Source organism: Mytilus californianus, unplaced genomic scaffold (genome assembly GCF_021869535.1).
Source record: "Mytilus californianus isolate M0D057914Y unplaced genomic scaffold, xbMytCali1.0.p SCAF_1, whole genome shotgun sequence".
Classification (NCBI taxonomy): Eukaryota; Metazoa; Mollusca; class Bivalvia; order Mytilida; family Mytilidae; genus Mytilus; species Mytilus californianus.
In genome coordinates this window covers 19972362-19987593 of record NW_026262581.1, presented here as the reverse complement: position 1 = coordinate 19987593, position 15232 = coordinate 19972362, and the positions used below count along the sequence as shown (strand labels likewise).

Sequence of the window (15232 nt, the reverse complement as noted above, 5' to 3'; positions counted from 1 at the left end):
CCAATATATGCATGTAATTTATCAAGTACTTCCAACGAGTTCTTGACACTCCAAAAGTAATTAATTCCACTATTTTCGAAGGCCTTATTTGAACAATTTATTATCAGGTTTTTGATTGTACCAAGTGTACTGGTAAGAAGAATAGACAATTTAGTAGTGGAACAATGGCTTGAAGACGAAATGAATCTATATTTGTAAGGTGTTTTGTGTAGCTTCGGAAGCCAATACATAGATTGGACTTTCATTGTATTTGGTTCTGCTTGAAAAGCGGTAGCTAAAAGTTTGTTTGTTACAGATGTCGTTTTCTGAAAATGGAGTCAGTTGGAATGTTGGTGAATTGGTGATTTCTTATTTCAGAACCTCAATGTAAAATTTACGTCAAACAATAATAATATTACTAGTATCTCAATTGTTTGTAAAACAATTGAAAGGTCTTTCCTGTAAAATTGATGTTTTTGTAATGTACTCTTTAAGACCTTTCATTTGATATACGACAAGCATACCTTCTGAAAGTTTTCACTTTTTACACTTAATGACCCCATCCGCCTACATTTTTGATATCGGAAGTATGATATATGTAATGTAGACTTGATGATCTTTCATATGATATGTGACAACGCCATGTTCTAGAAAGTTTGATTTTTGCACTTAATAACCCCATCCACCTCATTTTTGGAGGACAGGAATTTGATATTTGAAATGTACACTTTATGACCTTTCATTTGATATACAACCTTACCTTAGAAGACAATTTATTTTCTGCACTCAATGACCCCACCCAACCCATTTTTTGGGGACGTCAATTGATATTTGAAATGTACGCTTTATGGACTTTCATTTGATATGCGACAACCTAACCATCTGAGAAGTTTGAATTTTTTGCACTAAATGACCCCACCCTTCCCACTGGGATGAAAAAGGGGTTTGAAATTTTCATTTTTGAGTAGAGCTCATTAAGACCTTCAATTTGATATACATAATGACCGCATTTGGCAAAGTGCCAAAAATGATGCAATATCAATTATATAAATAGAACTTATGAAACTTACAAAGTCAATGTAAAAGATGAAAATTTCAAATTGATTTTTTTTTTGAGTTTTTCATTGAAAGTTTCTGGTAATTAGTCAAACATATAACCATGTTTAAGTCTTCAATTTCTGAAAATTTCAGGTGGAAAGCTGTTGTTGATTCAGAAATACATGCCTCCGCTCGCAAAATTTCAAACTGCATTATCTCTAAGTCGACAATAGATATTTCAAATCTGTTAAATGATAATTGATCTGCCGTTGAAGGACAACATTGTAGACAAAAATTTGGGACAAGTCCAAAATTCATCAAGGTCACAATGAATCATCAAATATATGATTCAATACAAAACTTGAGAACCGGAAGTCGTAGAGACATAAGACTACCACCATTCAACTCAGGACCACTTGACCTTTCAAATGTCACAAGGTCAAGGTCATAGTACACTTTGAAGGTCAAGGTAAAATTTCATCATGACCTGACATTGACCTCAAACTGACGGTCTTAAAATACTGATCATTTTTGCAGTTTATAGAAGGGTGATATCTGTTACCTTTTAAAATATATGCACACAAAACTTTACTTTATCTCGTCGTAACTTTTGAACAGACGGTCGGACATTTTTGAGCTTAATGTATAAAATATAGAGCTCGTCGAGAGGAACATTTTATATACAGTATGTATGCAGCAAACTCTTATCGTTTTCTTAATATGTAAGCTTGAAATTGCAGCGTAAATTGTTTTTGCACTCAGTGACCTTTGACCTTGGGTGCAAATTAAAGGTCACATGAATTAAAGATTATTGGTGAAGATCCCAAGTCTCTATGACTTCCGGTTCTCGAAATACAATTTTTAAAAAATTGTGTAAATTTTTTCAAGGGAAATAACTCCTTATAAGGATTGATAACATACTAATTGTTTATGTTAATTAACATAGCCAAATGTTACTGTAGATGCTGCCATTTTCAATTCGATTCTATCTCTTATACTTTTTAAGAAAAATGCAAATAAAAAAAATTGTTTCAAGGGGATGCAACTCTCAAAGGGGATAATGAAATCCTACGTGCCCTCATATGGTAATACATCATGATAAGATCTACCTATTGTCCACATAAAGTCATGATATCTTTAAAAACAACGAGGAGGGGGCATGTTGAAAAAACCCAATAAAAGGAAGATAACTTCTACAGGGGATGCTGAAATCCTACGTGCCCTCATCTAGTAATACTTCATGATGAGGTCTATCAATGATCCATATTTGGTCTTGATAACTCCAATAGAAACGAGGGGAGGCCATGTCAAAAAAATGCTGGAAGAAAAAAAAAAAAAAAAAAACATTAGAAAAACTAGTATCTCAATTGTTTGTAAAACAATTGAAAGGTCTTTCCTGTAAAAGTGATGTTTTTGTAATGTACTTTTTAAGACCTTTCATTTGATATACGACAAGCATACCTTCTGAAAACTTTCACTTTTTACACTCAATGACCCCATCCGCCTACATTTTTGATATCGGAAGTATGATATATGTAATGTAGACTTGATGATCTTTCATATGATATGCGACAAAGCCATGTTCTATAAAGTTTGATTTTTGCACTTAATAACCCCATCCACCTCATTTTTGGATGACAAGAATTTGATATTTGAAATGTACACATTATGACCTTTCATTTGATATACAACAACCTTACCTTAGAAGACAATTTATTTTCTGCACTCAATGACCCCACCCAACCCATTTTTTGGGACGTCAATTTGATATTTGAAATGTACGCTTTATGGACTTTCATTTGATATGCGACAACCTAACCATCTGAGAAGTTTGAATTTTTTGCACTAAATGACCCCACCCTTCCGACTGGGATGAAAAAGGGGTTTGAAATTTCATTTTTGAGTAGAGCTCATTAAGACATTCAATTTGATATACATAATGACCGCATTTGGCAAAGTGCCAAAAATGATGCAATATCAATTATATAAATAGAACTTATGAAACTTACAAAGTCAATGTAAAAGATGAAAATTTCAAATTGATTTTTTTTTTGAGTTTTTCATTTAAATTTTCTGGTAATTGGTCAAACATATAACCATGTTTAAGTCTTCAATTTCTGAAAATTTCAGGTGGAAAGCTGTTGTTGATTCAGAAAAACATGCCTCCGCTCGCAAAGTTTCAAACTGCATTATCTCTAAAACGACAATAGATATTTCAAATCTGTTAAATGATAAATGATCTGCAGTTCAAGGACAACATTGTAGACAAAAATTTGGGACAATTCCAAGTTCATCAAGGTCACAATGAATCATCAAATATATGATGCAATACCAAACTTGAGAACCGGAAGTCGTAGAGACATGGGACTACCACCATTCAACTTAAGACCACTTGACCTTTTAAATGTCACAAGGTCAAGGTCATAGTACACTTTGAAGGTCAAGGTAAAATTTCATCATGACCTGACATTGACCTCAAACTGAAGGTCTTAAAATACTGATCATTTTTGCAGTTTATAGTAGGTTGATACCTGTTACCTTTTAAAAGATATGCACACAAAACTTTACTTTAAAGAATTATCTCGTCGTAACTTTTGAAAAGACGGTCGGACATTTTTGAGCTTAATGTATAAAATAGAGAGCTCGACGAGAGGAACATTTTATACACAGTATGTATGTAGCAAACTCTTATCGTTTTCTTAATATGTAAGCTTGAAATTGCAGCGTAAATTTTTTTTGAACTCAGTGACCTTTGACCTTGGGTGCAAATAAAAGGTCACATGAATTAAAGATTATTGGTGAAGATCTCAAGTCTCTACGACTTCCGGTTCTCGAAATAGAATTTTTCAAAAATTGTGTAAATTTCTTCAAGGGAAATAACTCCTTATAAGGATTGATAACATACTAATTGTTTATGTTTATTAACATTGCAATTTGTTACTGTAGATGCTGCCATTTTCAATTCGATTCTATCTCTTATACTTTTTAAGAAAAATGCAAATAAAAGAAATTGCTTCAAGGGGATGCAACTCTCAGAGGGGATAATGAAATCCTACGTGCCCTCATATGGTAATACATCATGATGAGATCTACCTATTGTTCACATAAAATCATGATATCTTAAAAAACAACGAGGGGGGGCCATGTTGAAAAAACCCAATAAAAGGGAGATAACTTCTACAGGATATGATGAAATCCTACGTGCCCTCATCTGGTAATACTTCATGATGAGGTCTATCGATGGTCCATATTTGGTCTTGATAACTCCAATAGAAACGAGGGGAGGCCATGTAAAAAAAATGCTGGAAGAAAAAAAAAAAAAAACATTAGAAAAACAGTAAGGTCTTTCCTAACGGAGTGGAAAGACCTTAAAAAAACCATTAGAAAAACAATAAGGTATTTCCTAACGGAGTGGAAAGACCTTAATTAGCAGCTTTATCGGCCGGGACAAAAACAAATTCCTTGGCTATTTCTTTTAGTTTATGTTTGATACGAGAAATAGGTTTATTGTGGTTATTGTTAAGAGTAAAATGTTCTTTAAAATGTTGAATACGTATATCAACTATGTTCATTACTGAATAAAAAAAAGTGTCCAAAGATTTTTTGTCAGCTTTTTCCCGTTTTATCCATTTCAAACAGTAAGTATGGAGTGAGTCGTGGATGATATTACGACACTCATTCCAATTAATAATTGACGGGGGACGATATTTAGGTCCTTTACTGAGGAATGATTTTAACTCTCGGTCTTGAACGATGTTAAGATCTCCTGTTATAACATGGGAAATGGGTCCATAAATGTATTCGGAATTACTGCAATTACATGAAGTAGGTGTATTTTCACTGATATTAACATCTTTACACAATTGGCTATAATTAAACACAAATTGTTTACTACTTGTAATGATTTAAAAAATTATAAATGTGTAAGATATTAAAGATAAAAAATGAACTTACCTAGTTTTTACAGCAAGGATTCCTTCCGAATTCTTTTCCTGTGAGTGTAGGGTTATACCGAAGAAAAACAGGGAAATTAAAAAGAAGTTTTCCCGTTTAGTATTACACCCTTTAATCCATATGAAAAATCCTTGTGATATGAATTAAAATACATGTATAAGGTTATGTTTATATTTGAACGGTTCAGTGATTACACGTAAACTGGTTTAAAGAAGCCTTAATTTGTAATGTTGTTGAATTACCATGAAATATAAAGGAATCACAGTTAGCACCCTTTATTTCATCGGGATAATATTTTTAAGGAAACAAAATAAAAACAAAAATTTAAGCTAAACTGAACTAAAAATGTAATAGGATATTTAACAACTGAAGAAAAAATGAAAAAAAATTAAAATGAGTTCTTTATTTCAAATAAATTTGCAAAATATAAAATGTTGAAATACCACAAAATATCTACCTAATTTGGTAATAAATCGTATCCTTTTTTAGCTCACCGGGGCCCGAAGGGCCCCATGTGAGCTTATGCCATCACTTGGCGTCCGTCGTCGTCCGTCGTCGTAAACTATTTCAAAAATCTTCTCCTCTGAAACTACTGGGCCAAATACCTTCAAACTTTAACTAAATGTTCCTTAGGGTATCTAGTTTATAAGTTGTATCCGAAGTTTTGATCCATCGACAAACATGGCCGCCATGGCTAAAAATAGAACATAGGGGTCAAATGCAGTTTTTGGCTTATATCTCAAAAACTAAAGCTTTTAGAGCAAATCTGACATGGGGTAAAATTGTTCAGTTGGTCAAGATCTATCAGCTCTGAAATTTTCAGACGAATCAAACAACCCATTGTTGGGTTGCTGGCACCGAATTTGTAGTTTTAACAAAATTTTGCAGTTTTTTGTTATTATTTTGAATATTATTATAGATATATATAAACTGTAAGCAGCAATAATGTTCAGCAAAGTAAGATCTACAAAAAAGTTAATATGACCATAATTGTCAATTGACCCCTTAAGGAGTTATTGCCCTTTAAAGACAATTTTACACAATTTGTTCATCAAGTTTGCTAACATTTAAAAATCTTCTTCTCTGAAACTACTAGGCCAATTACCCTCAACTTTAAACTAAATGTTCCTTAGGGTATCTTGTTTATCAATTGTATCCGAAGTTTGTATCCATCGACAAACATGGCCGCCATGGCTAAAAATAGAACATAAGGGTCAAATGCAGTGTTTGGCTTATATCTCAAAAACTAAAGCTTTTAGAGCAAATATGACAGGGGTAAAATTGTTCAGTTGGTCAAGATCTATCAGCTCTGAAATTTTCAGACGAATCGAACAACCCATTGTTTGGTTGCTGCCACCGAATTGGTAGTTTTAACAAAATTTTGAAGTTTTTTGTTATTATTTTGAATATTATTATAGATATATATAAACTGTAAGCAGCAATAATGTTCAGCAAAGTAAGATCTACAAAAAAGTTAATATGACCATAATTGTCAATTGACCCCTTAAGGAGTTATTGCCCTTTAAAGACAATTTTACACAATTTGTTCATCAAGTTTGCTAACATTTAAAAATCTTCTCCTCTGAAATGTAGGTGAGCGATTCAGGCTCTTGAGAGCCTCTTGTTTCTTTTCACATACGCTTTTCATATATCTAATGAAGGTAACTGAAGGTATGCGGACAATCTTTTTCCAGTCAATGGTAGACACTGGAGTTCTTTCCGATGGAATAGAACTCTTATAATGTTGTAGCCATTAGGATTTTCTATTAATACCTTGTGAATTCAAAGTAATTGGAGTATCCTCTGGGAGACCCGAAAGAGTGAAAAAGCTCACACACTCTCTTTTCCTTGTTCTTTCTTTCTTTACTTCTCTTTCTTTCCCTATCTATCTCTCTGTCTCTCTATCTGTCTCTATCTCTCGCGAGCGACTGTATGAGAGAGTGAGCGAGGAGTGTGTGAGAAATTGAGCAAGCGAGTATGTGAGAAATGAGTGAGTGAGTGAGTGAGCGAGCGAGCGAGAGAGAGTGAGATAGGAACATAGTGATCATTTGAGTGAGAGTGAGCAGGGTGAAAGTGAGCGACCAATTCTGAGAGAAAGTGAGCGAGCGTGTGAGAAATGAAAGAGTGAGCGATTTCGAGTGAGAGAGCATGGAATTGTGTGAGAAATGAGAGAGGGAGTGTGAGCGAAGGAGCGAGTATGTGAGCGAAGGAGCGAGTATGTGAAAAAACGACTGTGCTATTTTGTGAGAAATTTGAGAGTGAGCGAGTGTGTGAGAAAATGAGCGAAAACGTAAGTGTATGAGAAATGAAAGAGAGAGCGAGTGTGTTTGAAATCAGAGTTTGAGCGATTTTGACAGAGCTAGTGAAAGAGTGTTCGATAAAGTGAGCGAGAAGTGAGCCAGTGTCTGTATGAGAGAGAGAGAATGGGTAAGTGTGTGAGAAAGTGAGAGAGTGAGTGAAGGAACAAATGTGTGATAGGGTAAACGAGTATGTGTGAAAGTGAACGAGTGTGCGATTATGCGAGAAAGTGAGTGATTGAGCGAGTGAGTGAGAGGGAGTGGATTAGGATTTAGCGAGTGTGGGGACGAGAGTTAACAAGTGTGAGAGAGAGTGAAAGATTGTGAGTGTGTGAACGAGTGAGATAGAGTATGAAAATGAGAGTGAAAGACGAAAATAATGTGACTGAACGAGAGAGTGTAGTGCGAGTGAGTGAATGGGAGAAACTAGGTGCGTGAAATGAACGACTAGGACAACTCTTCATAGTGTAATATAACAATTCAACCTGTGATCATGGCATTTTTTTCTTCTTTAAACTAACGACTATTCATTGTGTTTCTTATTAAATCCTTTCTTGTATCGTCTTTCATAATTAAAAGTAATTATCAAGTAGTGGAATATACGTTGAACCATATTGGCTATTTCGTTGCGGTCAGTTTTGTTTTGGTGGAGGAAGCTGGAATGCCAAGACAAAAACAACGACCCACAACAGGAGTATTGACCGCCTGCGAATAGCCAAGAGTGTTCAAAGTGGCGTTAAAACCAAACATCAAATAGATAAATGTCCGCATTAAAATTGAAAAATTCTTGACGATTAAAAACAAAAATATCATCAAGGTAACAGTAAGTGTTTTTAATCTAATCAATTTTATTTAAATGTAATTGATATAATTAATAATTAAGATTGGAGTTTGAACGTGCAATTTTAGTGTTGACTGCTTAGTGATGCAGTAGACGAACTACCAAGACCGCCGAGGTCCCTCGCTTATTTAAACATTTTTTTACCACATATATGTAGGACTCTGAGCCGCGATGGAAATCCGAATTGCGATGGTCACGCTGATGTGCGATGGTTAAATGCTGAAGTGCGATGGTGGCATTGTTACGCTATCTTGTTGATAGCTACGCCGATATACGATGGTGGTTACGCTGAAGTGCGATGGGTTACATAAACTATATTTTTGGAGTTTTTCATGTTCACATGTCGATGAAGAAGTAAATATTTTTGCTAGAAGCAGCTATCTTGTTTGATAAGTAAACCATCGAGAATATTTCCAGGCATAATTGTAACGTTGTAGTTTACTTTGGACGAAAAGAGGTCAACATTCATACAATCGTTCCAGCCGCTACATGCAAAGATTTTTTTTCCATTAAAACCAGTGCTTTTTTCAATGACTGAACATGTGATAGCAGATTAAAACGCAATATAATAAGTGCCTAATGAACTTATCACCGTATGTGTTTTTACTGCAACTAGAGAAAATATGGAATGTTTTTGTATATCCAACATTAATACAAGTAAATACATTCTTAATACTACCGGTAAAGTGAAATAATTAGTAAACAGGGGAAATTTAGCCTCTCTGTAGCAGATCCTTTTTCGAAATTAACAGAAGTTTTGTTGTTTACGTACGATGGTGCTTGGAAATCTCTAACTACATACGGGTCCGCAGACAGACTCTTCGTCTTAGGATATTACGGTAAACGTAGAACTCATGAGAGCTGAGATTACTATAACACACATAGTAATCTCAGATGAAGGGAACAACGTAAAGAAAAACTGTTAACGCAGAATAATGTCCTCATGCAGCAAACTTAAAGAGAACGAGCTCTCATCTAGTATGAAACTATAACTAAGGACATATATAGACCATCGCACTTTAGCGAACAGACCATCGCACTTCGGCGAAGACCATCGCACTTCAGCGTGACCATCGCATTTCAACGTCCCCATCGCACCTCAGAGTCCTACATATATGAGAGAGAAATCCTCGAAATTCTGTAATATTAAGACTACGTATCTTGATAGCACTAATTGATATTAGATGTGAAATCATTCTCTCCTAAAATATCAAATACAATTGACTATCTGATTTTGAATCGCATACGTGACATCTTTCTTGCATGCATCAACAACATAAAACAAATTAAAGTGATATACGTTTGATACACGCGAAGCTTTAATAATTACTTGAAATCGCAATGTTTAAGTAAGTATTGAAAAAAATAAATAATTGCCATTTGAGGATTTATATAATGACAATTAACATTTAAAAAAAAATTCATGATGACTGTTTTAAAATTTCGTCACGATGTACATGATTGTATAAAAATCATCCCGGATAAAACATTTAATAGCAAAACCAAATGGTATATATAGTAATGACATGAACCCGGATAATATAATAACGGAAACAAATTAATATGATCCCGGATAATACAACAGCAATTAAATAATATGCAATAAGTACTGTCTTTTGGTGATGTAAATATATGGTTTTATTGACCTTTGAAATAATTATGTTCACTGAGGACAAGGGTCGAGGTGAATATCAGTTTTACAAAAGTCAATGAAGCCTCATATTACCGAAACAAAAGACATTTATTGTTTTATTACATATTCCGAGTGAAAAAATTATCTAATGACAATTGAGTACCAAAAAAACAATTGTCCATCAAATTTGTTACCATAAGTATACACGTAAAAGCACGTAACGTTAAGCGCGGTGAATATAACAATTTTTTCTTCGGGTGATTCAAAATCCAATTCATATAGACAAACCTCCTAAAATGATATCTATATGAAATAACGCTTCATTGCTATAAATAGATCACTTTTCTCAATGAACCATGCACATAAGCGTCAAGTAGACATGTATAATATTAATAGTCCCAATAACATACAATTAATGCTTAAACTAAATATGTGTAGAATTTTAGCCGGAACGCATACACCTTTGGTAATAACCTATATAAGTTTACAATGTTTGATCTATATTTTTTATTTTTCATGTCATAATCTTCCTGCATTTAATACTTTTTGCATTTTGAAAATATGATATTGACGTACAAATTTTTACTGTTTTCTTCGAATTATTTACATTGTTATTTATAATGGGATTCATCGCTAATGTCATTTTCGTTACATAGTATACAGTCTATGAGAGCATGGTATATAAAAGCATGAAGGCTCAAACTGATGACACACTTAAGTCTCGCTCCGTTGCAGTTTTACTTATTTTGGTTTGTATACTCGAAACGGATTTGCAAATTTTGAGAACCGCATTGTATTTGTGAGTACTCAAACTATCCCTATTTACACGAGATATGGAACATCAAAGAATAAAAAGAAATACTCAATAAAAAAATCCAAAAAAGATAATTTTACATAACAATATCGGTATGAAATACTTCTAGTAAAACAAAAACAGAACTAGAAGAAAGACGAAAAAACCAGAACAAATCAAAACAGATTTACACAGCACGTGTTATCGGTTCTCTTTTTTCTGTCACAATACATTCGAATATATTTTAAAAAGCCCATTTGAGAATGCACAGAACAAATGCCTTAAAGTTTGTGATTCGTACACAAAATTCCAAAAATAAAAAGGAAAACTATTATGAATCAGACTTCTTATTAATACATAACGTATATACATGTACGTATACTATATACATTACGCACTTCAGATGATAATAGTTTTCTATTAAGTCTCGTAGAAGATAGCGAACGCCTATCGCTTTATCAGTAAGAGACATCGGTTGTCGATTGATCTACGTAGCTCATCTATTGTATTACTAGCCTGTCAACACTGAGGTTGTAACCTCCAACCCCGCAAGTGGCAGCTGCGTTAGACTCCCAATCTTAATTAACTAGGATTTTCTGTTTTCCTGCTGAAGGTCGGTGGTTCTCTCCAGGTCCGGCTTCCTCCACCCACCACGATATAACCAATAATGCGGAAATTGGCGCTAAACACCACTAACAGTCAATCAATCTATATCAGTAATCCTTTATTCATTTTAATCTTTCTGATGAATTTTTGTGAAACCTTTTTATATTGCTTTCAACAACAAGATCTTGTTTCACACAAATGTATCTGCAATCGGCAACAAAACATAATTACTAAAACATTCTGTACTTTTACATGTCATGATTGGAACGAGAAAAGTGCACGTTGAGAAATAAATGATGGCATAGCTCCTTGAAAAAAGTCATGTATTTTGTTTGGAAATATCCCATCGGAAGAACGACTAAAATAACAAATGTACTTTTTTAATTACGTGCACATCATTATTTTTATAGTCCCAATAAAAGATTGCATGTTTGTGTCTTAAAGTATAGATCGGAATTTCAAATAACGCGTTACATAGCATGGTCGACCACTTTTTTTTATTGACAATAGTGGTAAAAAACAATAGAATATTGGTATTAACACTCTGTAAAATCCTTACTTATACGATTTATTTAAATTTCAAGCTAATGCAATACTATTGATTTATACTTATAGTCAATACTTTGTTCAAATAATATGAATATGAGAAACAAAAGGAGCGGATGGTGATACCGAGAAGCATAACCTCTTCATTTCCAAGGGGCCTCGGTGGCCGAGTGGTCTAAGTAGTTACTACTGTAATCACTAGCCAGTCAACACTGAGGTAGTAAGTTCGAACCCCGCTCGTGCGGGTGCACTCGACTCCAATCTTAATTGACTAGGACTGTCAGTTTTCCTATCGAATGTCGGTGGTTTTCTCCGAGCACTCCGGCTCCCTCCACCAATAAAAACTGGCCGCCACGAAATAGCCCAAAAGCGGTGCTTAAAAGTGGCGTTAAAACACCAAAAATCAAATCAAAATCAAATCTTCATTTCCATGAATTTTGAGGTATATTATCATATTTGTTTATCATTTATTGTTCCGTAAATAAATCGTTTGGACTGTTTTTTCTGGTGGAAAGTTGGCTCATTGACACTCATATCTCATCACCTAATTCTAATATATTACCGGAAGAGATTGATACCGTATCTCTTAACGTTTGCTATCAATTATTAAAATTATATGCAGGTAGATGAAGGTCAGTACAAACATATTTCTAAATCAATAACGCTTCATTGAGACAAGCATAATCAAGAAATAAGGTAAATAGACCATTCGCGCCAAATCGGCTGTTCAATATATATATATATCACTTAAAAAACATATACAATGAACATGTACAATAAATTTACTTAACAAAATTGCAGTTTTTTAAAAACTATTACATTTTTATACTTTTTCATCGGTCATACAGCAATTTAACAAATTTAGGGAAACAGTGCAATTAATAACCTTGAATGTTTTACTCTTGCGCGTCAAATTGCCTTTTAAATTAGCTGCATCAAATACCTTTCATGTGTAGCACTATATGCAATGTGCATGTGGATTAAATGTACTTAAAAATGTAGTTTTGTTTGAAACTATTTTTTTTTCATGGTTAATACAGCAATTAAATAAATTTAGTGAATTTACTTAACAACCCTGACTGTTTGACTCGTACGTGTTTGAAAATATACAGCCGCACCCTTGTTCAAAAAATTTATCACAAGGGGAATGTATTTGATTCTATCTATTTTGCTCGACGCTTATGCTCTATATCAAATTTACCTAATGGTTCCTTATATTTGCCAGTTTTATATATACTTTTTTTTAAATGCTAATTGTGAAGAAAAGAAAACGTGTATACTGTATAATAAAAAAAACAAGGGTATGACACAAAATCAGTACATGCACAGCCAAAACACACAAAAAAGCAAAGAAACGGCGCTTTTATTGCTGTTCTACATCTTAAAGTCATAGTAAGGCCTTCAACACGGAGCAAAATAAAAATCCCACCTCACTTCAAGTTTAAAGCATTTATAGCATCGGTTTGAGCGGAGTTCTTTGCAAAATGATTCGGATAGACGTTGTAAGATGTATCACCACCAAATAGGACCCGATCAAAACAGAACATACTGGAAAGTAGTACATATTGAAAACAAAATAGTTCCTACGTGTACGCGTAGGCGTAAATATCAAACTATGTAGAATATTTTTTGGTAATTTAGGTATCAAATGAAAAGTGAAGGACTGGTCATCCTTGTAGAACACAGTCATATTGTCTGATAATTTTGAAGAATTCAAAAATGTATCATGAATGAATTTTAAAATTGAGGGCATATATTGCCTGTTTCTTAGATATGAAGTACCTAGTTTGTTGTATTCAAAGTTCCGGTAACCAGTACGGTCTGATGTATAAATAACGTTATATTGATTCCGCCTCCATAAAATGTTTGGAAGTGATGATGTGGCACATTGAGAGAATGATGTCCACACATAAGAGAAGTTATCTCAAAAGTAAATACACCATAACTTTAAAAATACAGAAGAGCATACATATCAAGCACGGGGATTATATACCTGGATTGTAGACGTGATATATTATTTTACATAAAATGTGTGGAAAATAAATTATTATCAAATTTGTAAAACATTGTAAAAGTTCAAAGATTGGTATTTTGACTTGTTATACATACACGAAAGAAGACAAATTTTACCAGTAAAAGAAAATGTCTTTCGCATTAGTGGACTTACATTTGTATGGACTTTTCAATTATATTTCAATTTTATTTTATAATTGAGAGTTGACATGCTTGTGTCTACACTCATTGTGAAGGATTCTTTTACCACAGTGAAGGACAAGCGTGTTTTGTATAAGGACTGGCCTTATCACTTAATCTTTGGTAGCGGACACTCCTTTGCCGTTTTTGTTCGTCATTTGAATAATCTGAGAAGCTGCCCCCCCTCCCCCCAGATTTTGATGGCTCAAGTCTTAACAGAAAAGTGAGGATTATGTTATCAATTCATGAAAAAAGTCGCTTTTATTGTTTGTCTTCATCTCAAAGCCAGTGAGGCCTTCATCATGGAACAAAATCTCGTACCATCACTGCAAGTTTAAGACAGCCCTTGGTTTGAGTGGAATTCCTTGACAGATGTCGATTATGCTACATCTGCCGGGTAACACCAACAAATTATAGATAACAGGGGCAAATCAATGATTTTTGAAAGGGGACGTAATGCCCGATAATTGATTTTTTTTTTGTACGATTTTATACTACATATTCATATATATCGGGAAACAAATGAGATTTTATATTTTTTTTGGCGATCAAGAGGGGGGATAACGTACGCCCTCTACACCCCTCCCTGGATTCGCCACTTGATAATACGATTATAAATGTAATATCCTATGTAGTGTCGTGTGGACTTGTTTGTCTTTTTGTCATTTTTCTGTTGTTGTATATTTTTCTTGGACGTTTTGTTTTCGATTGTCCTTCGGTTTTTTCTTTCCACTTTTCAGTTTAAATTGATGACGCTGATATTACTCCTTGCAACACTTGTTAAACAGATACTTTTCTATCGATAGAAGCTGGTCTAAAAGTCTTTACGACACTTTTTATGTATTGAACTTTTATACTTGGCTCTTACCAAAACTGAACACAGAATAGTACTTAAAAATTAATTATACTTGACACATTGTATAGATTAAAAATTGTGTGAATAGTGAACAATATTTAATTCGACCAATACTTAAAGATTCAAAAGTTTTGAATCACGTTTGATTTGTATGCGACTGAACCTAAACCTATTCCATCGTACTTGAACATTTCTGAACAATTTATGAAAATGTTATCAGTTTATAAACGAAACTCGACACTGTGAATTTCAGGTAATGGGACACGCCCTTTGGAAAATGGTCAAGTTAAAGGAATAAATATCAGTTTGATAGTACGTATTCAATAATCTCCCCCAACCCCCCAAAAGTAAAGTATCACTAAGCGACAATCGTGATTCTCCCGTTCATTTCAACAGCATGATTCCAAAATAACGAATGTCCTTTTTACATTGAAGAAACGGAAATCCTTGCAGACCTTTAAATCTTAGTATTATAAGATAAGATAAGATATTTTAT

The 15232-nt window shown here is 33.9% G+C and overlaps 1 protein-coding gene and 1 long non-coding RNA gene across 3 annotated transcripts in view; one reads left to right on the top strand and one right to left on the bottom strand.

Annotated features, from left to right (window-relative positions):
- LOC127715523 (uncharacterized) overlaps window positions 1–6071 on the bottom strand; it is a 31724-nt gene extending 25653 nt beyond the window's left edge. Inside the window, exon 1 of the long non-coding RNA XR_007988468.1 lies at window positions 4972–6071. This is a non-coding gene — a long non-coding RNA (uncharacterized LOC127715523). The remainder of the gene's footprint in view (window positions 1–4971) is intronic.
- LOC127713892 (baculoviral IAP repeat-containing protein 2-like) overlaps window positions 1–15232 on the top strand; it is a 69371-nt gene that overhangs the window by 7184 nt on the left and 46955 nt on the right. The window lies entirely within an intron of this gene.